The sequence below is a fragment of the Lissotriton helveticus genome, chromosome 8 (assembly GCF_964261635.1).
Source record: "Lissotriton helveticus chromosome 8, aLisHel1.1, whole genome shotgun sequence".
Taxonomy (NCBI): Eukaryota; Metazoa; Chordata; class Amphibia; order Caudata; family Salamandridae; genus Lissotriton; species Lissotriton helveticus.
Genome location: NC_136069.1, coordinates 879,939,058 through 879,951,340, shown reverse-complemented (window position 1 = coordinate 879,951,340; position 12,283 = coordinate 879,939,058).

The following is a 12,283-nucleotide window of genomic DNA, read 5'->3' as shown; positions in this document are numbered from 1 at the left end:
GTTTATCTCTAACTTTATTTCTTTGTAAAATTGGATGATTTTCAATCTTTTCCCTTGTCTTTTCTAATTTTTAAATACATGTTTTAATATTTTTCAAATTTTTGTTCTTTCTTTCACAGATTGAAAGTATAAAAATAACAAGTGACTAAGTTAACGACAATTATAAGGTAAGTGTTTTGTACTCTTTTCGTTACATTTCTATCACATTTAACTTCTATTAGTTCCACTTCTTCATTTCTTTAACCCTCAGTTTCCTGCCTTTGCTACTTCCCTCATTCCTTTTTCTATTACTTACTTACTCTTCTCCTTCCACTCCTTTTCTCAGTCCCTCTGTTCTCATAGTTCCTCACTCCTGTTCACTCACTCCGTCTCTATTACTCTCACTGTCTCTGACTCATCACTCTTTCACTACTTGTTCATTATACCTTTCTCCCTGTAGTTCAAGCACACTATGTTATTTACATTTCTTTGCTGTTTCAATTATTCCTTTTCTGTCACTTCTTCTTTTCTGCTTTCTGGTTTTTCTCTCTGTTATTCCACATGTTTTAACTGTAGTCACTGTCATACATCTTGTTTTATTCCTATTTACTTTCGCTCACTGTTTTCTTAACACTTTCCCTCAGGGTTGTTCTTTTAGTCCGGTTCTATCCCTACCTCTCATTCCACATCCTTTACTGTTTTTCTTCTTAATTTGAACATTCACTCACATTCTCTAAGAAACTCTTGTTTATTATTCTTCTACTCTCCTTTTTTTCTTTCACTTCCTTATCTATTTTGTTTTTCTCAATTATACCCTCTTACATCTTTTCTTTGGTAAATAGACCTATTAAACAGTATCTCTGTGTTACTCCCTCTAGCTGTCTTTCTTTTAACATTACTCTCTGTTTCCTTCCCTTATACTCACTCTTCCTTTTAAAAAAAAAAGAAAAAAAATTCTGTTTCGCTTCCGGTTCGCGTACCGGCGCGCAAACCGGGAAGCGAATCAAAAGAAATAGAGGTTGCCAGAGTGCTAAACATTCTAGCAATTTTTTATAAATGGGAGGTAGTTCTGAAAAGAACTTTTTTTTATTGTTTTTGTTGTTTTATATATTTTTTTGATTTTCTGAACATTTTTTTACTTTTTTTGTATTTTTTGAACGGTTTTATATTTTTTTGGGTTTTTTGGGGGGGAAATGAAAATCATTCATTATAAAGGGCTCAACAGGAGCAACAAAAAAAAAGATAATTTACTTTCTGGGGCGTTTTGGACATTTATGATTTTCAATAGCTCTGTTGATTAAATGTATGCTACTCTCCCTATAGCAAAGTAATTTGCCGCAAAAAATGCAGACTTGCTTCACGACCCTGAAGTTCATCTGAATGTTTGGGACCGCCTCCCTCGCCTCTGGTCCCATCACTTTCTGTTCAGTTGATGTACTGGCCACAGGAGGGGGGTTTTCCTGCAGGTCACGAACCTGCGCAGCACTATAATTTATAGGGTGCCACCTCTCCATGTGCCGATGCATGGTGTAATTCCCAAAGCTGTACTTTTTATCAGTCCCTCTGGACAGAGCTTTGTCACAGATCAGACATGTGACGTAGCGGGCATTTACTTTTTTTTGGCCCCGGGGAAATGTATAGAATTGACAGATGTAACTATCCTTCACATGGGACCTCCTTGGCTCTTCAGGCAAAAACTGTCTCCTCCCTTGCTCCTCTTCCTCTTCTTCCTCTTCTTCCTCCTCTTGATTAAGGATGACCTGAGGAGGTGGTCCTTCCTTCCTAGGAGGTGGTGGTGGTGGTGGGGGTGCACCAGCTGCAGCTACTAATGAAGCCATTTCTTCTTAATCAAAATAGGTCTTCCTCTCACAAAGTTGAAAGTCAGAGTGAGAAAAAAGGTGGGGGCTTTCATCATTTGGGAAAAAAAATGTTCTAAACCAATGAAAAGTGTTATTTTTAGGTCACATGACCTAGCCTTACATCATTAGGAAACCAAAAGTGAAATGAACCAATGAAAAGTTTTATTAACAAGTCACATGACCTGTTACGCTTACGTTACGCGCTCCGCGCCGCGCCCCGGATCGCTTCCGGGATGCTTCGCTTCGCGCCTCGGTTCGCGCTCCGGAGCACTTCCGGGTGCGCTAACACGGCGCATCATAAGACGCATTATGCGACAACGCGATACGTCGCGCTTACGCGACGCGTCACGATGTTGTTTTCTAACGCGGCAGTTGCGCAAACAGACCGTTTACCGGTTCGCGGACCGGGTCGAGGCACCAAATTGAGCTAACGGGAAGCTACCCGGTGCGCGGACCGGTAGCGAAACAAAAAAATTTTTTAAAAAAAATATATACAAAAAAAAATTGTATTAAAAACATATAAAATATATTTGGGGATTTAAAGAAGAATACATTTTAAAGCTTTTGATATTTGCTATTAAAAAACCATTGAAATTCACTGAAAAAACCATAGGTTATAGACCATATATAGTTAGGAATTAGCATTTACAAAACCTTGAAAATTCACTGAAAAAACCATAGGTTATAGACCATATATAGTTAGGAATTAGCATTTACAAAACCTTATTTTACTCACACAAAACCATTGAAATTCGCATATATAGTTAGTTGCACTAACTATATATCGCGCACCCGCAATCCACTGCTGATCATGTCACATATTACATCATTCATGACATGGTCAGTGACATCACTGATGACGTCACTGATGACATCTCAAATGACATCACTGATGACATCTCAAATGACATCACTGATGACATCTCAAATGACATCACTGATGACATCACTGATGACATCTCATTTGACATTACTGATCACATCACTGATGAAATCATTCATGTGATAATACGATGAAACACTTCAGACTCTAATATAACCTTAGATACACTCAATGTAAACAGACACTCACAGACTGTCATTCAACCATGGAGTTACTCACACACCTAGTCAGTCATGCAAAGAATCATTCACACCTCCATTTCCTCAACTATACAGTTATACACACCTTACTTATTCAAACATATACTAACACATATTTACTCTCTTATACAATCCCTGATACAAGTTCACAATGATCCATACAGCCACTCACACATTCACTGGCTCTTATGCACAGTTATTTATATATGTCAACTCTCACATGTACTGTGTTTTACATATGTACTTACTTTGACATGTAGCACTGAGATATCCATTCACTCACCAATACACTCATGCACACAGTCAACCGCCCATACAGCTGTTTCCACATGCACTTTTGAACCCATACATCTAGTGAATCAACTGCTCACACATCTATGCACAGAGTCATACACCTCCCAGCCACCCACACACACACTCAGTCTCCCATACAAATACTTGGGCAACCAATCAATAACCCATATAGTTACTCATATAGCCACTGATCAACACATGCAGCAGTTTACAGAACAACAGACATAATGATGCACAAATTAAGACAGTTTAGTCACTAACCCATGCACTCAGTGAGACACATTTAATCACTCACTCATACAGTCAGTCATGCACCTACTAAATCCTTCATCCAGACACTTATAAATCCACTCATTCTTCAATATGTAAGACATATTTTAACTTTCCAGAAACATACAGTCACTGGATGTTGTCATCAGTGATGTCATCAGTGATGTCATTTGAGATGTCATCAGTGATGTCATTTGAGAGGTCATCAGTGATGTCATCAGTGATGTCACTGACCATGTCATGAATGATGTAATATGTGACATGATCAGCAGTGGATTGCGGGTGCGCGATATATAGTTAGTGCAACTAACTATATATGCGAATTTCAATGGTTTTGTGTGAGTAAAATAAGGTTTTGTAAATGCTAATTCCTAACTATATATGGTGTATAACCTATGGTTTTTTCAGTGAATTTTCAAGGTTTTGTAAATGCTAATTCCTAACTATATATGGTCTATAACCTATCGTTTTTTCAGTGAATATATATATATATATATATATATATATATATATATATATATATATATATGTGTGTGTGTGTGTGTGTATATATTACCTACTGGCGGTCGCCAGTAGGTATATATAGTTAGGATTTTTTCTCTATGGGATTTTTGAAAATTCTATGTCTAATAACTTTGGCGTTTGTGGATGGAACTGGCTGAAATTTTCAGGAAAATGGCACATTTTGTTTCTGAGCAGCCCCTGAAAATTGGGGGGGGGTTCGTCCAGGGGGGGTCGAGAAAAAAGGGGGGTCCCAAAACGTGTTTTTAACATTGAGTTTTCCATAGGGCGGTTGGCCTCACTTTTAGCCCGAACGGCTGAATGGATTTGCACGAAACTTGGCAAAATTGTAGGGACTGGTAGCCCGATGTGCCTTTTGTAGGTCTCAATATATGTGCTACAGTGGATTTTGAGAAATTAATGTTTAAAAAAAGATATATATCTGTAACAGCGGACCGGGCAGCGCTCCAGTACGCGTACTTTTCGCGCAACGGAGCTTTGTGAAGCGAAGCTGATTGGTTCTCCGGCATCTGTAAACATTCCAAACAGTCCGTAGCGGCCGCCATCTTGTCTCTCGGTAGGATCGAGAGACAAGAGGAGGCCAAAGCGAAGGGGCAAATGACCATAAGGGGGCATAGTAGATCCTCGCTGACCCCCTAGGTTTGATGTGGAGGTTTTAAAAGGGCCCCGCGGGGCAAAAAAAAAAAATAATAATAATAATCGAACGGCTGAATGAATTTGCACGAAACTTGGTAAAATATTAGGGACTGGTAGCCCGATGTGCCTTTGCTAGGTCTCAATATGTGTGCTCCAGTGGATTTTGAGAAATTAACGTTCAAAAAAAGATATATATCTGTAACAGCGCTCCGCTTCGCGTACTTTTCGCGTTACGGAGCTTTGCGAAGCTGATTGGTTCTCCGGCGTCTGTCAACATTCCAAACAGTCCGTAGCGGCCGCCATCTTGTCTCTCGGTAGGATTGAGAGACAAGAGGAGGCCAAAGCGAAGGGGGAAATGACCATAAGGGGGCATAGTAGATCCTTCCTGACCTCTTAGGTTTGATGTACCATTTTGCCAAGTTTGGTGTAATTCCGTTCAGCCATTCAGGCTGTAGACGTATGTAAATGTCCTATGGAAAATTGCATGGGGAAAACACATTTGAAAGTGTTGAAATTTAGAACCAATTAAAATGTTACTTTGGTTTTGTATTTGTGTGTGATGAAAGTTAATTGGTTATGTATATATGTCAAATGAGAGGAAACCACAGCCATTTTGTGATACTACTGTCTGAGGTACATTTGTGAGGAATTTTTGGTGGTGAATTTCTGGTGTTTGATTTACACAGTACTAACACTTCTCCTACTTTTAAAAAGGTGAGTTGTTAATTTGTAAGGGGAACTATGTTGTACACTTGAAGATAATTTGAAAAATGTTTTCTGTTATTTATTTGCAGTCCTTCTGTTATACTAAATACTTGATAACGTTAGTTTTATATTATGTATTACTAAAAACGATAAATGAAAGTGATTCTTTTTTTCTGCAATTTACAGCAAGCAATTTCAAAATAAAATGGCTCACAATGAAGAGACCGTGGCAATTTCTTTTGAATTGTCCACTACATTGATTGAAATTGAGAGCACCAATAATGAAATATTGTCACAAGGAGGAGATGACTTGTATGATTCCATTAGATTGATTGAAATGGACAGCACCAATAATGAAATATTGTCACAAGGAGATGACTTGAATGATTCCACTACATTGATTGAAATTGAGAGCACCAATAATGAAATATTGTCACAAGGAGGAGATGGCTTGTATGATTCCATTAGATTGATTGAAATGGACAGCACCAATAATGAAATATTGTCACAAGGAGGAGATGACTTGAATGATTCCACTACATTGATTGAAATTGAGAGCACCAATAATGAAATATTGTCACGAGGAGATGACTTGAATGATTCCACTACATTGATTGAAATTGACAGCACCAATAATGAAATATTGTCACAAGGAGGAGATGACTTGAATGATTTTTTTGATCAATCTGTTGATGGCGAATTTATCGAATGTTTGGAGACCATAGAGTTACAAGAATCATCATTGCAGACTTTTCATGAGGAAATTGCTGATGAGGACATGTTACTAGTTCTTTCAAATTTAGAAAATTCTGAAGAATAAATTTATATTTAGAAATCAAAAATTGTTTGAGACATTATTCATTTTTATTTTTAATTTATGAGGTTGTAGCGAAGTGATTGTAGTATAAAATGAGACTTATAGTATAGAGTGCAACATTTTTATGTTACATGGTAAGTTTACTCATATTTACTTCCCTTCTGCCACTATATTATCTCCAATGTGTATTTGACATCTCTTCTTCATCTCCGGCCTCCTTTCTCTCACTGTGTGTCTCCGATGCATCTTATCGCTGCTATTTTGTGTAATTACAGAAGAGAGTAAAATAAAATAGTATGGAACGTGAAAAGGGGGCAAAGTAGAGTACCCCTCACCCCCTAGGCCTTTTTAGGCGGTCCCAAAAGGATCAGTTTCTGCTTTCCTGAGAGATTATGGTATGAGTTCCATATACCACCATAATTTGCATTACAACATGCAAGATATCTATCTCCTATTACCAACTTTGAGATATTCGCGCTAAGCGCGAATATCTCCAAAAAGTAACACCTGCCCTGAGCAGTTCTTAGCCATGTTATCCAATGGGAGGTGGATAACATGGCTAAGAGCATTAGCTCGGTAATGCATGAATATCGCTGACTTTTTAGCGATATTCATGCATTGCGGCCGTTTATTATCGCATTTGCGATAAACCTTGATAATAGCAAGGTTTATCTTCGATAATTTCTGACGATGCTTAGCGGTAAAAAATTCGTTGGTAAGCATCGTTAGCGATAAATATCGCTTAACTTTGGTAATATGCACCAACGTCTGTTAACGTTCGATTCGAAGGAAATGAGGAAGTGTTGAAAAACATTGTCTGCGCCATCTTGCCTTTTTTGAAATGCCACACTTTTGTCGTGCACGGCAGCCATTTTAGATGCCTTGACCAGACCCACTCTCTGCACGCTGTCGATTCGTAGCATGGCTCCCCACCCTCGCAAGCATCTTCCCCAGGCACTGGTCACCCCGCTCTCTGTCTTATGCATCGGCAATAAACCTCCCCCCATCTGCGCTGCTCTTCCCTGAAAATCACACTCTGTGCCCGCCCGACACCTCCCTTTCGCCCTATTCACTACCGCACCCTCTGACACTCCTCTTCCTCTGTGTCTGATTGTCCAGGCTATCACCTAGCCCTGCAGATGTAGTTTATGGCCCCAGCTGTAAAGAATCACCCCTCTTCAAAGGAGTTATAGTAGATCAAGGCCCACACCCGATGAGATCCGTCACAGCACACGTGTTCCTACTATCTGAAAACCATCCTGTATTGTGATTGGGGAGGGGACCGAGCCTGAAGCGGAAGATTCCAGGAATGACTCTTTGTACATCAAAGTTTTTACAATTATGTGTCACATTAAAAATATATAGCACTCCAACAAAGTAGTAGGAATATAAAACTTTAATAACATATAAATATATACAACAAAACAAAAACAGTAAAAACATTTAAACAACGAAGAGACCGTGGCAATTTCTTTTGAATTCCTGATGAGGACATGTTACTAGTTCTTTCAAATTATGAAAATTCAGAAGATGTTGCCTGGGGGTGGGTCGTCAGTAGCAGTCTGTTGTGCGAATAGTTCCAAGGCAGCAGAACGCGCTGAAATCTAGATGGCACGAAAGTGATGTCTAGTAAGTTGCCGCCCAGCAAATAACGGCGTGGGGCGCCGCGGGGGTGAGTGAGTCCAGTAGGCACCACAGCTATTCTTACCGGCATTGCAGAATTACTGCTGGGGACAATGCCTGTGCTGTAGCAGGGTCACAGCAGAAACAAAAAGGATTCTGTTGAAGATGTTGTTGGTTTTCAATTTGAATACAGTTCTGGTGTCAAATGCTATGCTAATGTAGTGGTTAATGTTTTGTTTTCTCTAGAAAATGTAAAAGAGGGGGAGGCAGTCCAAAGTTCCGTTAAAAGGGCAAAGGAAAGGATCGGTGGTTTGAACTATCAGTCAAAAAGGGGAGGGGGTGCAACAATTTTTCCTACCGGGTCACACTGTGCTTTCACCGGAACTGAGGTCTGCAGGATTCTAGTAATTCAAAGTGAGGCTGGCGCCAGCATGGGAGCGCCGACGTCCCGCGGATACAGTTTCGTCACTCCACGGGCGATCATGGCAGTCATGCAACTTGTTGCAGAGTGGATGATTTCCAACTCCCTAAAGTTGAACGGGGACAAGACAGAGGTCCTGGTCTTTGGCAAAGACCAGGGCATGTGGTCAGGTGAGTGGTGGCCTCCTTCTCTAGGCATCTGCCCCACACCTACACAATCTGCCAGGAACCTTGGTGTCATTTTTGACACCCAGCTCTCTATGGAGCTTCAGGTCAATCGAACGGTGGCTACCTGTTGGGGCGTCATTAGGACCCTGAAAAGGATTGTCCATTATCTTTCCTCACAGGCGCGGAAACAGGTGGTGATCGCCCTTGTTGGCTCAAGGCTTGATTACTGTAATTCACTCTATGCCGGGGCCAACAAGGGCCTTCTGCAGCGCTTGCAGGTCATACAAAATGCGGCAGCGCGTTTCGCCCTTGCCCTGCCTTGGCTGTCATCTATGACCTTGGTGAGGAAGAATCTCCACTGGCTCCCTATTCCCTCAAGGATCACGTTCAAACTTCTCTGTCTAACATACAAGGCTTTAAGTGCAGGTTCGGCTGATGCCCTTGGATCCCTACTTACTAGATATGTCCCGAATAGATGCCTTCGCTCTAGTGAGCTCAATCAATTGTTAATCCCTCGAGCCAAGAAGGCTAGATGGGGGAGCAAAGCTTTTTCCATCCTGGCACCCCAGATGTGGAATTCACTTCCCCTTGAGATCAAGTCATTGCCTTCTCTTGATCTTTTCAGGAAGTCACTGAAAACTTGGCTTTTTATTAAAGCTTACCAGTAAGCTTTGTTTCTGACTATTGACAGCTGGTTATTTGATTTAGGCGCCTTGACGCCCATTGGGCATAGCTGCGCATTATAAATGCCATTTCATTCATTTCATTCATTCATTCCCCATCGGGGGTCGGAGACTCCCGCGGCTCCTCTAGAATCTTCAAGGTCGTGGAGGACTACGGTGGTGGAGTCAACCAGTGACCGGGCCATTTCTTTATGCTGGGCCCGCTCTTGCCAGGTCGACCGCCATTTTGAGAGTTCGGTAGCTACTGGCGATCGCGGGGTCAAATGAGCGGACGGGCTCCACCCTGCCGGGCGAGACGTTGCAGCATGGCCACAGTGGAAGAACCCTTTTCCGGGCGCCTGGAGCGCTGAGGGTGCAGCTGGGAAGCCTCCACCTGGGGAGGCGGGAGAGGCCTGTTCGCACCGTCTCTCCCTCCCAGTGCACCCCACGGCGTCTCGCTTGAGATTTGTTATGGCCGGACCAGGCGATGAGGACGAGGGGGGGGGGTCGGAGGCATGTGCAAGACATCCCCCCCCAGTGTTGTCGCAGCCATTATTCAAGAAAGAAGAAGTGTCCCGTCCGTCTTCGGGCCGGGCTTCCGGAAGATGTCGGCTCTGGCCCCATGAACGGGTTTCTTGGTTTATCGGCTGCAGCCGGATCCCGTCGGCCTCGGCCCCCCGACCGTTGGTGGCCGGACCGGAAGAGCATGTGGCGGGACTACCTGAAACTGTCAAGGGCCACCGCGGCCGGACTGGGAGAGAGAGGGGAGGGTCGAGGAGACATCCCCCCCCCTGCAACTGTTCAGCGTTGTAAAGGCAATCCCCTGGCCGGGTCCCGCTGGCCTCGGCCTCTCCTCCGGCTACACCCTACGTTAGGATCTCCTGGCCGAGGCGTGGCAGCAGGACCCGCCTTATATGGGCTGCTCCCGGCTGGGCGTAGCCGCAACCCTGCCCCACCTTGGAAGTTTCCAGAGTGGGGGCGGATGTTCTACTGACTTGCATTTTCCCTAGTCTATCGATTTTTTTGGCGTGGCAGGCGGTGGGACAGCGAGGGGTGATTTGGTTTCTCTTACTGTTTTTCTGGTCTCTCACCACTGGCATATTTTAACGTTTTCTTGTTTCTAGGACATTAATAGGTTTTATCATTACGTTATGTTATCGTTTCTTTGTTCGTTGTTTAATAAAAGTTCATGTTCATCAGTGGCCTACTGATTTTCGTTTTCCTATTCTTTTCTTTCCAGGTTGTTTCATGCTAAAGTTTCTGTTAACAGGATACAGTGATCACTTCGTTATTATTGCATATGTCCTTTTCACTAGGGGTGCTCTCTGGTCGGGCCAGATGACGTATCTCTAGTAAATGGTCCGGGTGAAACAGGTGCATCAATCAGTGGAGAGTAGATAGGCATGACAGATTACAACGGGGGAGAAAGGTCCGCATTACGTACCCTTTCACTATTTGAAAAGATTTTCCTACGTATATTTGCAAACAGGGAATACCTCCAAAAAGAACCAATTCCCAAACAGTCAATGTTTGGGGAAACAATCAATCAATGAGGAACGAAATAGGCACGACGTGTTAAAGGTTTGCGTTACCTACCCTTCACTATCTGCAAAGGGAGAGAGAATATTCCTATTCTTCCTCGTTTGCAGGCAGAGAAGATTCTTAAGAGAATCAACTTCGAACAATTCAATGCTCGATTCAAACAATCAACAAGGGGTACTGTGAACACAAATGAACGCCGCTTATGTACATACACATTGGTATTATCAACAGGTTGTTCCTAATGTTTCTATTTTAGGGAGGTCAAAAAGAGATCCCATTAGTGGCCTACTGATTTTGCTCGATTCCTTTTGTTTTTTTTACACGATTTTTCGCTATCTGCAAAGACTAAACAGAGTATTGCGACTCTGTGCTTGTTTGTAAATAGAGAATGAACCAAAGAGAACAATCAATCAAATGGAGAGAGAAGCAGGCACGACGGATTACAACGGGGGCAACGGGGGCAAAGGCCTGCGTTAACTACCCTTCACTATCTGCAAAGAGAGAGTACTCCTAATAGAAATGAGGGGTGGGGGGCAGCATTCAAAGCAGATCAGTGTGCATAAACACGAAAATGTTTTTACTTACCACGTACTTGACATTCGACAGCTTATGATATTTGCTATTAAAAAACCATTGAAATTCACTGAAAAAACCATAGGTTATAGACCATATATAGTTAGGAATTAGCATTTAAAAAACCTTATTTTACTCACACAAAACCATTGAAATTCCATATATAGTTAGTTGCACTAACTATATATCGCGCACCCGCAATCCACTGCTGATCATGTCACATATTACATCATTCATGACATGGTCAGTGACATCACTGATGACATCACTGATGACATCTCAAATGACATCACTGATGACATCTCATTTGACATCATTCTTGTGCTAATACGATAAACCTCTTCAGACTCTAATATAACCTTAGATACACTCAGTGTATACAGACACTCACACACTGCCACTCATCCATGGAGTTACTCACACACCCAGTCAGTCATGCAAAGAAACAATCTCACCTCCATTTCTTCAACTATACAGTTAAACACACTTTACTTATTGAAACATATACTAACACATATTTACTCTCTTATACAATCCCTGATACAAGTTCACAATGATCGATACAACCACTCACTCATTCAGTGGCTCTCATGCACAGTTATTTATATATGCCAACTCTCACATGTACTGTGTTTAACATATGTACTTACTATGACATGTAGCATTGAGATATCCATTCACTCATCAATACACTCATGCACACAGTCAACTGCCCATGTAGCTGTTTCCACATGCAGTCTTGAACTCATACACCTAGTGAATAAACTGCTCACACATCTATGCATAGAGTCACACACCTTCCAGCCACCCCCACACAAACTCAATCTCCCATAGAAATACTTGGGCAACCAATTAATAACACATATAGCCTCTCGTATAGCTAATGATCAACACATGCAGCAGTTTACATCACAACAGACATAATGATGCACAAATTAAGACAGTTTAGTCACTAACCCATGCATTCAGTGAGACACATTTAATCACTCACTCATACAGTCAGTCACGCACCTACTAAATCCTTCATCCAGACACTTATACATCCACTCATTCTTCAATATGTAAGACATATTTTAACTTTACAGAAACATACAGTCACTGGATGTTGTCATCAGTGATGTCATCAGTGA